At 53.2% G+C, this 13,934-nt stretch overlaps 1 protein-coding gene across 1 annotated transcript in view; it reads right to left on the reverse strand.

Moving 5' to 3' along the window:
- LOC133353945 (uncharacterized) overlaps window positions 1-13,934 on the reverse strand; it is a 37,138-nt gene extending 23,204 nt beyond the window's left edge. Inside the window, exon 1 of the mRNA XM_061570473.1 lies at window positions 13,715-13,934. The gene's annotated coding sequence lies outside the window, so the exon portion shown is untranslated. The remainder of the gene's footprint in view (window positions 1-13,714) is intronic.

Consider the following 13,934-nt stretch of genomic DNA (forward strand, 5'->3'; position numbering starts at 1 on the left):
CTAACACTGCCCATAGACTAACATTGCCCATAGACTAACACTGCCCATAGACTAACATTGCCCATAGACTAATACTGCCCATAGACTAACATTGCCCATAGACTAACACTGCCCATAGACTAACATTGCCCATAGACCAACATTGCCCATAGACGAACACTGCCCATAGACTAACATTGCCCATAGACTAACACTGCCCATAGACTAACACTGCCCATAGACTAACACTGCCCATAGACTAACACTGCCCATAGACTAACACTGCCCATAGACTAACATTGCCCATAGACTAACATTGCCCATCGACTAACATTGCCCATCGACTAACATTGCCCATAGACTACCATTGCCCATAGACTAACATTGCCCATAGACTAACACTGCCCATAGACTAACACTGCCCATAGACTAACACTGCCCATAGACTAACATTGCCCATCGACTAACATTGCCCATCGACTAACATTGCCCATAGACTAACATTGCCCATAGACTACCATTGCCCATAGACTAACATTGCCCATAGACTAACATGGACGGCCCCCAAGTTGCTGCTTGTGGTTGGGGCGTGGGGGAGGGAGCCGTGGTGGCACTCGGCATCACCGCAGCCTCCGAGGACCCCTCCCTCGGCCACCACAAATCAGATCCCAGCAAACATAAATAATCATTAATTATTAACATGAAAACAAATACAGCTCTCTCACCACTGCCCGGCTTCCACCACACACAGCTCATCAGCGAGCCCACCACCACACTGCCCGGCTTCCACCACACACAGCTCATCAGCGAGCCCATCACCGCACTGCCCGGCTTCCACCACACACAGCTCATCAGCGAGCCAACCACCTTCACTGCCCGGCTTCCACATCACACAGCTCATCAGCAAGCCCACCACCTCCACTGCCCGGCTTCCTCACACACAGCTCATCAGCGAGCCCACCACCTCCACTGCCCGGCTTCCACTACACACAGCTCATCAGCGAGCCAACCACCTCCACTGCCCGGCTTCCACCACACACAGCTCATCAGCGTGCCAACCACCTCCACTGCCCGGCTTCCACCACACACAGCTCATCAGCGAGCCCACCACCATCACTGCCCGGCTTCCACCACACACAGCTCATCAGCGAGCCCACCACCATCACTGCCCGGCTTCCACCACACGCAGCTCATCAGCGTGCCAACCACCTCCACTGCCCGGCTTCCACCACACACAGCTCATCAGCGAGCCCACCACCATCACTGCCCGGCTTCCACCACACACAGCTCATCAGCGAGCCCACCACCATCACTGCCCGGCTTCCACCACACGCAGCTCATCAGCGAGCCCACCACCATCACTGCTCGGCTTCCACCACACACAGCTCATCAGCGAGCCCATCACCGCACTGCCCGGCTTCCACCACACACAGCTCATCAGCGAGCCAACCACCTTCACTGCCCGGCTTCCACATCACACAGCTCATCAGCAAGCCCACCACCTCCACTGCCCGGCTTCCTCACACACAGCTCATCAGCGAGCCCTCCACCACACTACACGGCTTCCACCACACACAGCTCATCAGCGAGCCCTCCACCACACTACACGGCTTCCTCTACACACAGCTCATCAGCGAGCCAACCACCGCCACTACCCGGCTTCCACCACACGCAGCTCATCAGCGAGCCCACCACCACTGCCCGGCTTCCACCACACACAGCTCATCAGCGAGCCAACCACCGCCACTACCCGGCTTCCACCACACACAGCTCATCAGCGAGCCAACCACCTCCACTGCCCGGCTTCCACCACACGCAGCTCATCAGCGAGCCCACCACCACTGCCCGGCTTCCACCACACACAGCTCATCAGCGAGCCAACCACCGCCACTACCCGGCTTCCACCACACGCAGCTCATCAGCGAGCCCACCACCACTGCCCGGCTTCCACCACACACAGCTCATCAGCGAGTCAACCACCGCCACTACCCGGCTTCCACCACACACAGCTCATCAGCGAGCCAACCACCTCCACTGCCCGGCTTCCACCACACGCAGCTCATCAGCGAGCCCACCACCCCCACTGCCCGGCTTCCACCACACACAGCTCATCAGCGAGCCCACCACCCCCACTGCCCGGCTTCCACCACACACAGCTCATCAGCGAGCCCACCACCCCCACTGCCCGGCTTCCACCACACGCAGCTCATCAGCGAGCCCACCACCCCCACTGCCCGGCTTCCACCACACGCAGCTCATCAGCGAGCCAACCACCACCACTGCCCGGCTTCCACCACACGCAGCTCATCAGCGAGCCAACCACCACCACTGCCCGGCTTCCACCACACGCAGCTCATCAGCGAGCCCACCACCCCCACTGCCCGGCTTCCACCACACGCAGCTCATCAGCGAGCCCACCACCACCACTGCCCGGCTTCCACCACACGCAGCTCATCAGCGAGCCCACCACCCCCACTGCCCGGCTTCCACCACACGCAGCTCATCAGCGAGCCAACCACCACCACTGCAAGTGGAGTTTGTTTATTGAAAAGGGGGACCCACCTCCCAAAGTAGTCATCGCTACTCGCTGTGAAAATGTTCAGCACGCGTGGCGACGTCGACGGGGACGCGATCGCCATCACTTCGCCTTTCCGCTTTCCATCGTAACCGTGATGGCAGTGGCAGCATCAACGACAAAACATTTCAGTCGTCGGAAAGAAAAGCCGAGCCAAGGAGATCTTCTCAATCGCTCAAAGTGTTATTTGTTTACCCAAGAAAGCCTCTCTGAGTCTCAAGTTTAATTTTCAGGAAGGTCAGGCCGAGTTTTCTCGGGATAGCGAAGGCGATGTTACCGTGTGGAGTTCCAATTGAGTAACTTGCGGGTAACGTTTCAGCATTGGGAAGTTTTGTCTCGACACCATTTACATGGTGCGGGGTTTCCTATGGAGGAAATTGGAGAACCCGGAGAGAAATCCATGCAAAACAGGGGAGTGAGAGAATTTAAACTCCACTCACTCGCACGCACACTCACTGTGCAGAACAGAGAGAGAACACACAAACTCCACTCACACACTCACTGTGCAGAACAGAGAGAGAGAACACACAAGCGCTCCACTCACTCACTCACTCTGTAGAACAGAGCGAGAACACACAAACTCCACTCACTCTGCAGAACAGAGAGAACACACAAACTCCACTCACTCACACACTCACTGTGCAGAACAGAGGGAGAACACACAAACTCCACTCACTCACACACTCACTGTGCAGAACAGAGGGAGAACACACAAACTCCACTCACTCACACACTCACTGTGCAGAACAGAGGGAGAACACACAAACTCCACTCACTCACTCTGCAGAACAGAGAGAGAAACACAAACTCCACTCACTCACTCTGCAGAACAGGGGGAGATCATACAAACTACACTCACTCTGTAGAACAGAGAGAGAACACACAAACTCCACTAACTCACTCACTCTCTACAGAACAGAGAGAGATCACACAAACTCCACTCACTCACTCTGTAGAACAGGGGGAGCTCACACAAACTCCACTCACTCACTCTGTAGAACAGGGGGAGATCATACAAACTACACTGACTCTGTAGAACAGAGAGAGAACACACAAACTCCACTCACTCACTCTCTACAGAACAGAGAGAGATCACACAAACTCCACTCACTCACTCTGTAGGACAGAGAGAGAACATATGCAAATGTTTGTAGACCCCTTCATTTCATGTCCTCACCTCCCATACTCCAGGCAACTTATTTCACGTGCGTGTATAAATATATTTAGGCTCGCTGGTCTCGCCATCAAACTGCAATGAAAAATCACCAGGGGAGGCAGCTATCACATCTGCCTCACTGAGGGGGACGTGGTGGTGTTGTGTAGTGGTGGTGTTGTGTAGTGGTGTTGTGTAGTGGTAGTGTAGTGGTGGTGTTGTGTAGTGGTGTTGTGTAGTGGTGTTGTGTAGTGGTGTTGTGTAGTGGTGTTGTGTAGTGGTGTTGTGTTGTGTAGTGGTGTTGTGTAGTGGTGTTGTGTAGTGTAGTGGTGTTGTGTAGTGGTGGTGTTGTGTAGTGGTGTTGTGTAGTGGTGGTGTTGTGTAGTGGTAGTGTAGTGGTAGTGTAGTGGTGGTGTTGTGTAGTGGTGGTGTTGTGTAGTGGTGTTGTGTAGTGGTGGTGTTGTGTAGTGGTGTGTAGTGGTAGTGTTGTGTAGTGGTAGTGTAGTGGTTGTGTAGTGGTGGTGTAGTGTAGTGGTAGTGTAGTGGTTGTGTAGTAGTGGTGTAGTGTAGTGGTAGTGTAGTGGTTGTGTAGTGGTGGTGTAGTGTAGTGGTAGTGTAGTGGTGGTGTTGTGTAGTGGTGGTGTAGTGTTAGTGTAGTGGTGGTGTAGTGGTTGTGTAGTGGTGGTGTAGTGCTTGTGTAGTGTAGTGGTGGTGTAGTGGTGGTGTGTAGTGGTGGTGTAGTGGTGGTGTGTAGTGGTGGTGTAGTGGTGTAGTGTAGTGGTGTAGTGTAGTGGTGGTGTAGTGGTGTGTAGTGGTGGTGTAGTGTAGTGGTGTAGTGGTGGTGTAGTGGTGTGTAGTGGTGGTGTAGTGGTGGTGTAGTGTAGTGGTGTAGTGTAGTGGTGTAGTGTAGTGGTGTAGTGGTGTGTAGTGGTGGCGTAGTGGTGGTGTAGTGGTGGTGTAGTGTAGTGGTGTAGTGGTGGTGTAGTGGTGTGTAGTGGTGGTGTAGTGGTGGTGTAGTGTAGTGGTGTAGTGTAGTGGTGTAGTGTAGTGGTGTAGTGGTGTGTAGTGGTGGTGTAGTGGTGTGTAGTGGTGGTGTAGTGGTGTGTAGTGGTAGTGGTGGTGTAGTGGTGTAGTGGTGTGTAGTGGTGGTGTAGTGGTGTGTAGTGGTGGTGTAGTGGTGGTGTGTAGTGGTGTGTAGTGGTGTAGTGGTGTAGTGGTGTGTAGTGGTGGTGTAGTGGTGGTATAGTGGTAGTGTAGTGGTGGTGTAGTGGTGGTGTAGTGGTGTGTAGTGGTGGTGTAGTGGTAGTGTGTAGTGGTGTAGTGTAGTGGTGGTGTAGTGGTGTGTAGTGGTGGTGTAGTGGCGGTGTGTAGTGGTGTAGTGGTGGTGTTGTGTAGTGGTGGTGTTGTGTAGTGGTGGTGTAGTGGCGGTGTGTAGTGGTGGTGTAGTGGTGGTGTAGTGTAGTGGTGTAGTGTAGTGGTGGTGTAGTGTAGTGGTAGTGTAGTGGTGGTGTTGTGTAGTGGTAGTGTAGTGGTTGTGTAGTGGTGGTGTAGTGTAGTGGTGGTGTAGTGGTGGTGTGTAGTGGTGGTGTAGTTGTGGTGTGTAGTGGTGGTGTGGTGGTGTAGTGTAGTGGTGTAGTGTAGTGGTGGTGTAGTGGTGTGTAGTGGTGTGTAGTGGTGTGTAGTGGTGGTGTAGTGTAGTGGTGTAGTGTAGTGGTATAGTGGTGGTGTAGTGGTGGTGTAGTGTAGTGGTGTAGTGGTGTGTAGTGGTCGTGTAGTGGTGTGTAGTGGTGGTGTAGTGGTGGTGTGTAGTGGTGTGTAGTGGTGTAGTGGTGGTGTAGTGGTGGTGTAGTGGTGGTGTAGTGGTGTGTAGTGGTGGTGTAGTGGTGTAGTGGTGGTGTTGTGGAGTGGTGGTGTTGTGTAGTGGTGGTGTAGTGGCGGTGTGTAGTGGTGGTGTAGTGGTGGGGTAGTGTAGTGGTGTAGTGTAGTGGTGGGGTAGTGTAGTGGTGTAGTGTAGTGGTGGTGTAGTGTAGTGGTAGTGTAGTGGTTGTGTAGTGGTGGTGTAGTGGTTGTGTAGTGGTGGTGTAGTGTAGTGGTGGTGTAGTGGTGGTGTGTAGTGGTGGTGTAGTGGTGGTGTGTAGTGGTGGTGTAGTGGTGTAGTGTAGTGGTGTAGTGTAGTGGTGGTGTAGTGGTGTGTAGTGGTGTGTAGTGGTGGTGTAGTGTAGTGGTGTAGTGGTGTGTAGTGGTGGTGTAGTGGTGTAGTGTAGTGGTGTAGTGGTGTGTAGTGGTGGTGTAGTGGTGTGTAGTGGTGGTGTAGTGGTGGTGTGTAGTGGTGTGTAGTGGTGGTGTGGTGGTGTGTAGTGGTGGTGTAGTGGTGGTTTAGTGGTGTGTAGTGGTGGTGTAGTGGTGGTGTGTAGTGGTGTAGTGTAGTGGTGTAGTGTAGTGGTGTAGTGGTGTGTAGTGGTGGTGTAGTGGTGTGTAGTGGTGGTGTAGTGGTGGTGTAGTGTAGTGGTGTAGTGTAGTGGTGTAGTGGTGTGTAGTGGTGGTGTAGTGGTGTAGTGGTGGTGTGTAGTGGTGTGTAGTGGTGTAGTGGTGTGTAGTGCTGGTGTAGTGGTGGTGTAGTGGTAGTGTAGTGGTGGTGTAGTGGTGGTGTAGTGGTGTGTAGTGGTGGTGTAGCGGTGGTGTGTAGTGGTGTAGTGTAGTGGTGGTGTAGTGGTGTGTAGTGGTGGTGTAGTGTAGTGGTGTAGTGGCGGAGTGTAGTGGTGTAGTGGTGGTGTTGTGTAGTGGTGGTGTTGTGTAGTGGTGGTGTAGTGGCGGTGTGTAGTGGTGGTGTAGTGTAGTGGTGTAGTGTAGTGGTGGTGTAGTGTAGTGGTGGTGTAGTGGTGGTGTGTAGTGGTGGTGTAGTTGTGGTGTGTAGTGGTGGTGTGTAGTGGTGGTGTAGTGGTGTAGTGTAGTGGTGTAGTGTAGTGGTGGTGTAGTGGTGTGTAGTGGTGTGTAGTGGTGGTGTAGTGTAGTGGTGTAGTGTAGTGGTATAGTGGTGGTGTAGTGGTGGTGTAGTGTAGTGGTGTAGTGGTGTGTAGTGGTCGTGTAGTGGTGTGTAGTGGTGGTGTAGTGGTGGTGTGTAGTGGTGTGTAGTGGTGTAGTGGTGTGTAGTGGTGGTGTAGTGGTGGTGTAGTGGTGGTGTAGTGGTGTGTAGTGGTGTGTAGTGGTGGTGTATTGTAGTGGTGTAGTGGCGGTGTGTAGTGGTGGTGTAGTGGTGGGGTAGTGTAGTGGTGTAGTGTAGTGGTGGTGTAGTGTAGTGGTAGTGTAGTGGTGGTGTAGTGGTAGTGTAGTGGTTGTGTAGTGGTGGTGTAGTGGTTGTGTAGTGGTGGTGTAATGTAGTGGTGGTGTAGTGTAGTGGTGGTGTAGTGGTGGTGTGTAGTGGTGGTGTAGTGGTGTAGTGTAGTGGTGTAGTGTAGTGGTGTGTAGGGGTGGTGTAGTGTAGTGGTGTAGTGGTGTGTAGTGGTGGTGTAGTGGTGTAGTGTAGTGGTGTAGTGGTGTAGTGTAGTGGTGGTGTAGTGGTGGTGTGTAGTGGTGTGTAGTGGTGGTGTAGTGGTGTGTAGTGGTGGTGTAGTGGTGGTTTAGTGGTGTGTAGTGGTGGTGTAGTGGTGGTGTGTAGTGGTGTAGTGTAGTGGTGTAGTGTAGTGGTGTAGTGTAGTGGTGGTGTAGTGGTGTGTAGTGGTAGTGTAGTGTAGTGGTGTAGTGGTGTAGTGGTGGTGTTGTGTAGTGGTGGTGTTATGTAGTGGTGGTGTAGTGGCAGTGTTTAGTGGTGGTGTAGTGGTGGTGTAGTGGCGGTGTGTAGTGGTGGTGTAGTGGCGGTGTAGTGGCGGTGTGTAGTGGTGGTGTAGTGGTGTAGTGTAGTGGTGTAGTGGTGTAGTGTGTAGTGGTGTAGTGGTGTTGTGTAGTGGGGTAGTGTAGTGGTGTAGTGGTGGTGTAGTGTAGTGGTGTAGTGGTGGTGTAGTAGTGGTGTAGTGTAGTGGTGTAGTGTAGTGGTGTAGTGTAGTGGTGTAGTGGTGGTGTAGTGTAGTGGTGTAGTGTAGTGGTGTCGTGTGGTGGTGGTGGTGTAGTGGTGGTGTAGTGGTGGTGTAGTGGTGGTGTAGTGTAGTGGTAGTGTAGTGGTGTAGTGGTGTGTAGTGGTGGTGTAGTGGTGGTGTAGTGTAGTAGTGTAGTGGTGTAGTGGTGGTGTAGTGGCGGTGTGTAGTGGTGTAGTGTGGTGGTGTGGTGTAGTGGTGGTGTAGTGGTAGTGTAGTGGTGTAGTGGTGTTGTTGTATCGCCCAGTGTCACTCTACGCCGCGGCGTTGGACCGCTGCTGCTGCGGCGTCGCCTGTTGTCGCTGATAACAGCGACACGATGTGGGGCAGCTCACACACACAGAGCCCCCCCCCCCCCCCCGTCTAGCCGACACGGGCTCTTGGGGCTGCTGTTAGCGAGCACCTATTAGAGCCAATACTCACTCACTCAGCTGACACACTCACTCACTCAGCTGACACACTCACTCACCTGACACACTCACTCAGGTGACACACTCACTCACTCACCTGACACACTCACTCACCTGACACACTCACTCACGCACCTGACACACTCACTCACCTGACACACTCACTCACTCACCTTGACACACTCACTCAGCTGACACACTCACTCACCTGACACACTCACTCACTCACCTGACACACTCACTCACTCACTCACCTGACTCACTCACTCACCTGACACACTCACTCACTCACCTGACACACTCACTCACTCACCTGACACACTCACTCACCTGACACACTCACTCACTCACCTGACACACTCACTCACCTGACACACTCACTCACCTGACTCACTCACTCACCTGACACACTCACTCACTCACCTGACACACTCACTCACTCACTGACCTGACACACTCACTCACTCACTGACCTGACACACTCACTCACCTGATTCACTCACTCACCTGACACACTCACTCACCTGACTCACTCATTCACCTGACACACTCACTCACCTGACACACTCACTCACCTGACTCACTCACTCACCTCACTCACTCACCTGACTCACTCACTCACCTGACACACTCACTCACTCACCTGACTCACTCACTTACCTGACACACTCACTCACTCACCTGACTCACTCACTCACCTGACATACTCACTCACTCACCTGACTCACTCACTCACTCACCTGACTCACTCACTCACCTGACACACTCACTCACTCACCTGACACACTCACTCATTCACCTGACACACTCACTCACTCACTTGACACACTCACTCACTCACTTGACACACTCACTCACCTGACTCACTCACCTGACTCACTCACTCACCTGACACACTCACTCACTCACCTGACACTCACTCACCTGACTCACTCACTCACCTGACACACTCACTCACTCACCTGACACTCACTCACCTGACTCACTCACTCACCTGACTCACTCACCTGACTCACTCACTCACCTGACACACTCACTCAGCTGACTCACTCACTCACCTGACTCACTCACCTGACTCACTCACTCATCTGACACACTCACTCACCTGACTCACTCACTCACCTGACTCACTCACTCACTCGACTCACTCACTCACTCACCTGACTCACTCACTCACCTGACACACTCACTCACTTGACTCACTCACTCACTCACCTGACACACTAACTCACTCACCTGACTCACTCACTCACCTGACACACTCACTCACTCACCTGACTCACTCACTCACCTGACTCACTCACTCACCTGACTCACTCACTCACTCACCTGACTTACTCACCTGACTCACTCACTCACCTGACACACTCACTCACCTGACACACTCACTCACCTGACACACTCACTCACCTGACACACTCACTCACTCACCTGACTCACTCACTCACTCAGCTGACACACTCACACACACCTGACTCACTCACTCACCTGACACACTCACTCACCTGACACACTCACTCACTCACCTGACACACTCACTCACTCACCTGACACACTCACACTCACTCACTCACCACTCACCTGACACACTCACCACTCACCTGACACACTCACGCACTCACCTGATACACTCACTCACTCACCTGATACACTCACTCACTCACCTGACTCACTCTCTCACTCACTCACCTGACACACTCACCCACTCACCTGACACACTCACTCACCTGACACACTCACCCACTCACCTGACACACTCACTCACTCACCTGAAATACTCACTCACCTGAAACACTCACTCACTCACCTGACACACTCACTCACCTGACACACTCACTCACTCACCTGACACACTCACTCACCTGACACACTCACTCATTCACCTGACACACTCACTCACTTGACTCACTCACTCACTCACCTGAAACACTCACTCACTCACCTGACACACTCACTCACCTGACACACTCACTCACTCACTCACCTGACACACTCACTCACTCACCTGACACACTCACTCACTCACCTGACTCACTCACTTACCTGACACACTCACTCACTCACCTGACTCACTCACTCACCTGACATACTCACTCACCTGACTCACTCACTCACCTGACACACTCACTCACTCACCTGACACACTCACTCATTCACCTGACACACTCACTCACTTGACTCACTCACTCACTCACCTGACACACTCACTCACTCACCTGACTCACTCACTCACCTGACACACTCACTCACTCACCTGACACACTCACTCACCTGACTCACTCACTCACCTGACTCACTCACTCACCTGACTCACTCACTCACTCACCTGACTTACTCACTCACCTGACTCACTCACTCACCTGACACACTCACTCACCTGACACACTCACTCACCTGACACACTCACTCACCTGACACACTCACTCACTCACTCACCTGACTCACTCACTCACTCAGCTGACACACTCACACACACCTGACTCACTCACTCACCTGACACACTCACTCACCTGACACACTCACTCACTCACCTGACACACTCACTCACTCACTCACCTGACACACTCACTCACTCACCTGACACACTCACTCACTCACCTGACACACTCACTCACTCACCACTCACCTGACACACTCACGCACTCACCTGATACACTCACTCACCTGATTCACTCACTCACCTGATTCACTCACTCACCTGACACACTCACTCACCTGACTCACTCATTCACCTGACACACTCACTCACCTGACACACTCACTCACCTGACTCACTCACCTGACACTCACTCACTCACCTGACTCACTCACTCACTCACCTGACACACTCACCTGACTCACTCACTTACCTGACACACTCACTCACTCACCTGACTCACTCACTCACTCACCTGACACACTCACTCACTTGACTCACTCACTCACTCACCTGACACACTCACTCACCTGACTCACTCACTCACCTGACACACTCACTCACTCACCTGACACACTCACTCACTCACCTGACTCACTCACTCACCTGACTCACTCACTCACCTGACTCACTCACTCACCTGACTCACTCACTCACCTGACTTACTCACTCACCTGACACACTCACTCACCTGACACACTCACTCACCTGACACACTCACTCACTCACCTGACTCACTCACTCAGCTGACACACTCACACACACCTGACTCACTCACTCACCTGACACACTCACTCACCTGACACACTCACTCACTCACCTGACACACTCACTCACTCACCTGACACACTCACTCACTCACCTGACACACTCACTCACTCACCTGACTCACTCACTCACTCACCACTCACCTGACACACTCACGCACTCACCTGATACACTCACTCACCTGATTCACTCACTCACCTGATTCACTCACTCACCTGACACACTCACTCACCTGACACACTCACTCACCTGACTCACTCACCTGACTCACTCACTCACTCACCTGACACACTCACTCACCTGACTCACTCACTCACTCACCTGACTCACTCACTCACCTGACTCACTCACTCACTCACCTGACACACTCACTCACTTGACTCACTCACTCACTCACCTGACACACTCACTCACTCACCTGACTCACTCACTCACCTGACACACTCACTCACCTGACACACTCACTCACCTGACTCACTCACTCACCTGACTCACTCACTCACCTGACTCACTCACTCACCTGACTCACTCACTCACCTGACTCACTCACTCACCTGACTCACTCACTCACTCACCTGACTTACTCACTCACCTGACTCACTCACTCACCTGACACACTCACTCACCTGACACACTCACTCACCTGACACACTCACTCACCTGACACACTCACTCACTCACCTGACTCACTCACTCACTCAGCTGACACACTCACACACACCTGACTCACTCACTCACCTGACACACTCACTCACCTGACACACTCACTCACCTGACACACTCACTCACTCACCTGACACACTCACTCACTCACTTGACACACTCACTCACTCACCTGACTCACTCACTCACTCACCACTCACCTGACACACTCACGCACTCACCTGATACACTCACTCACATGATACACTCACTCACTCACTCACCTGACTCACTCTCTCACTCACTCACCTGACACACTCACCCACTCACCTGACACACTCACCCACTCACCTGACACACTCACTCACCTGACACACTCACCCACTCACCTGACACACTCACTCACCTGAAACACTCACTCACCTGAAACACTCACTCACCTGACACACTCACTCACCTGACACACTCACTCACTCACCTGACACACTCACCCACTCACCTGAAACACTCACTCACTCACCTGAAACACTCACTCACTCACCTGACACACTCACTCACCTGACACACTCACTCACTCACCTGACACACTCACTCACGTGGACAATCACCTGTACGGGGGGTAGGGGGGAGACAGCAACAAAGACAAAGCTGCCCCGTGTAGTCTTTAACAGTCTATAGGGGCAAGGGCGAGTTATCGAGCTCTATTAGAGCGATAGGGGTGGGTGGCCAGCACGACGCCCGGCCGCCTTTGTCTCCCCAGTGGCGACGACGTCTACACAGCAGCAGGGCGCTCGTTAGAGTCGGCCTAGGGGAGGCCCACACACGGAGCGGTGGTGGCAGGGCTGGGTTGTGGTGGTAGTGGTGGTGGTGGTAGTGGTGGTGGTTGTTGTGTAATGTGGTGGTAGTGGTGGTGGTGGTGTAGCGTAGTGGGTGGTTGTTGTGTAAGGTGGTGGTGGTTGTTGTGTAAGGTGGTGGTAGTAGTGGTGTTGTTGTCGCGTAGCGAGTGGTTGTTGTGTAAGGTGGTGGTGGTAGTGGTAGTGGTGGTGTTGTGGCGTAGCGAGTGGTTGTTGTGTGAGGTGGTGGTGGTAGTGGTGGTGGTAGTGGTGGTGTTGTGGCGTAGCGAGTGGTTGTTGTGTGTGGTGGTGGTAGTGGTGATAGTGGTGGTGTTGTGTAAGGTGGTGGTAGTGGTGGTTGTTGTGTAAGGTGGTGGTAGTGGTGGTTGTTGTGTAAGGTGGTGGTAGTGGTGGTAGTGGTGGTGTTGTGGCGTAGCGAGTGGTTGTTGTGTAAGGTGGTGGTGGTGGTAGTGGTGGTGGTAGTGGTGGTGGTAGTTGTTGTGTAAGGTGGTGGTAGTGGTGGTGTTGTGGCGTAGCGAGTGGTTGTTGTGTAAGGTGGTGGTGGTGGTAGTGGTGGTGGTAGTGGTGGTTGTTGTGTAAGGTGGTGGTAGTGGTGGTTGTTGTGTAAGGTGGTGGTGGTAATGGTGGTAGTGGTGGTGGTAGTGGTGGTTGTTGTGTAAGGTGGTGGTGGTAGTGGTGGTGGTAGTGGTAGTTGTTGTGTAAGGTGGTGGTGGTAGTGGTGGTAGTGGTGGTGGTGGTTGTTGTGTAAGGTGGTGGTGGTAGTGGTGGTGGTAGTGGTAGTTGTTGTGTAAGGTGGTGGTGGTAGTGGTGGTGGTAGTGGTGGTGTTGTGGCGTAGCGAGTGACACTCACGCTCGGGGTGAGACACGTCAGTGCCCAGGAGGAGGAGGAGATGAGTGGGGGATGACCCCTCTCGCAGCGAAGCGACAGATTCACACTCCCAGCCCCAGCTACAGCCCCAGCAGCTGCAGCAGCTACAGCAGCCCCAGCAGCATCAGCCCCAGAACGTCCATGAGCAGCGGTGCGGAGACTCCATCACCAGTGGCGGGGCTGCCCGCCCAGGTGAGTCGTG

This window comes from Lethenteron reissneri, chromosome 45 (assembly GCF_015708825.2).
Source record: "Lethenteron reissneri isolate LAM-NWPU_2019-01 chromosome 45, ASM1570882v1, whole genome shotgun sequence".
NCBI lineage: Eukaryota > Metazoa > Chordata > Hyperoartia > Petromyzontiformes > Petromyzontidae > Lethenteron > Lethenteron reissneri.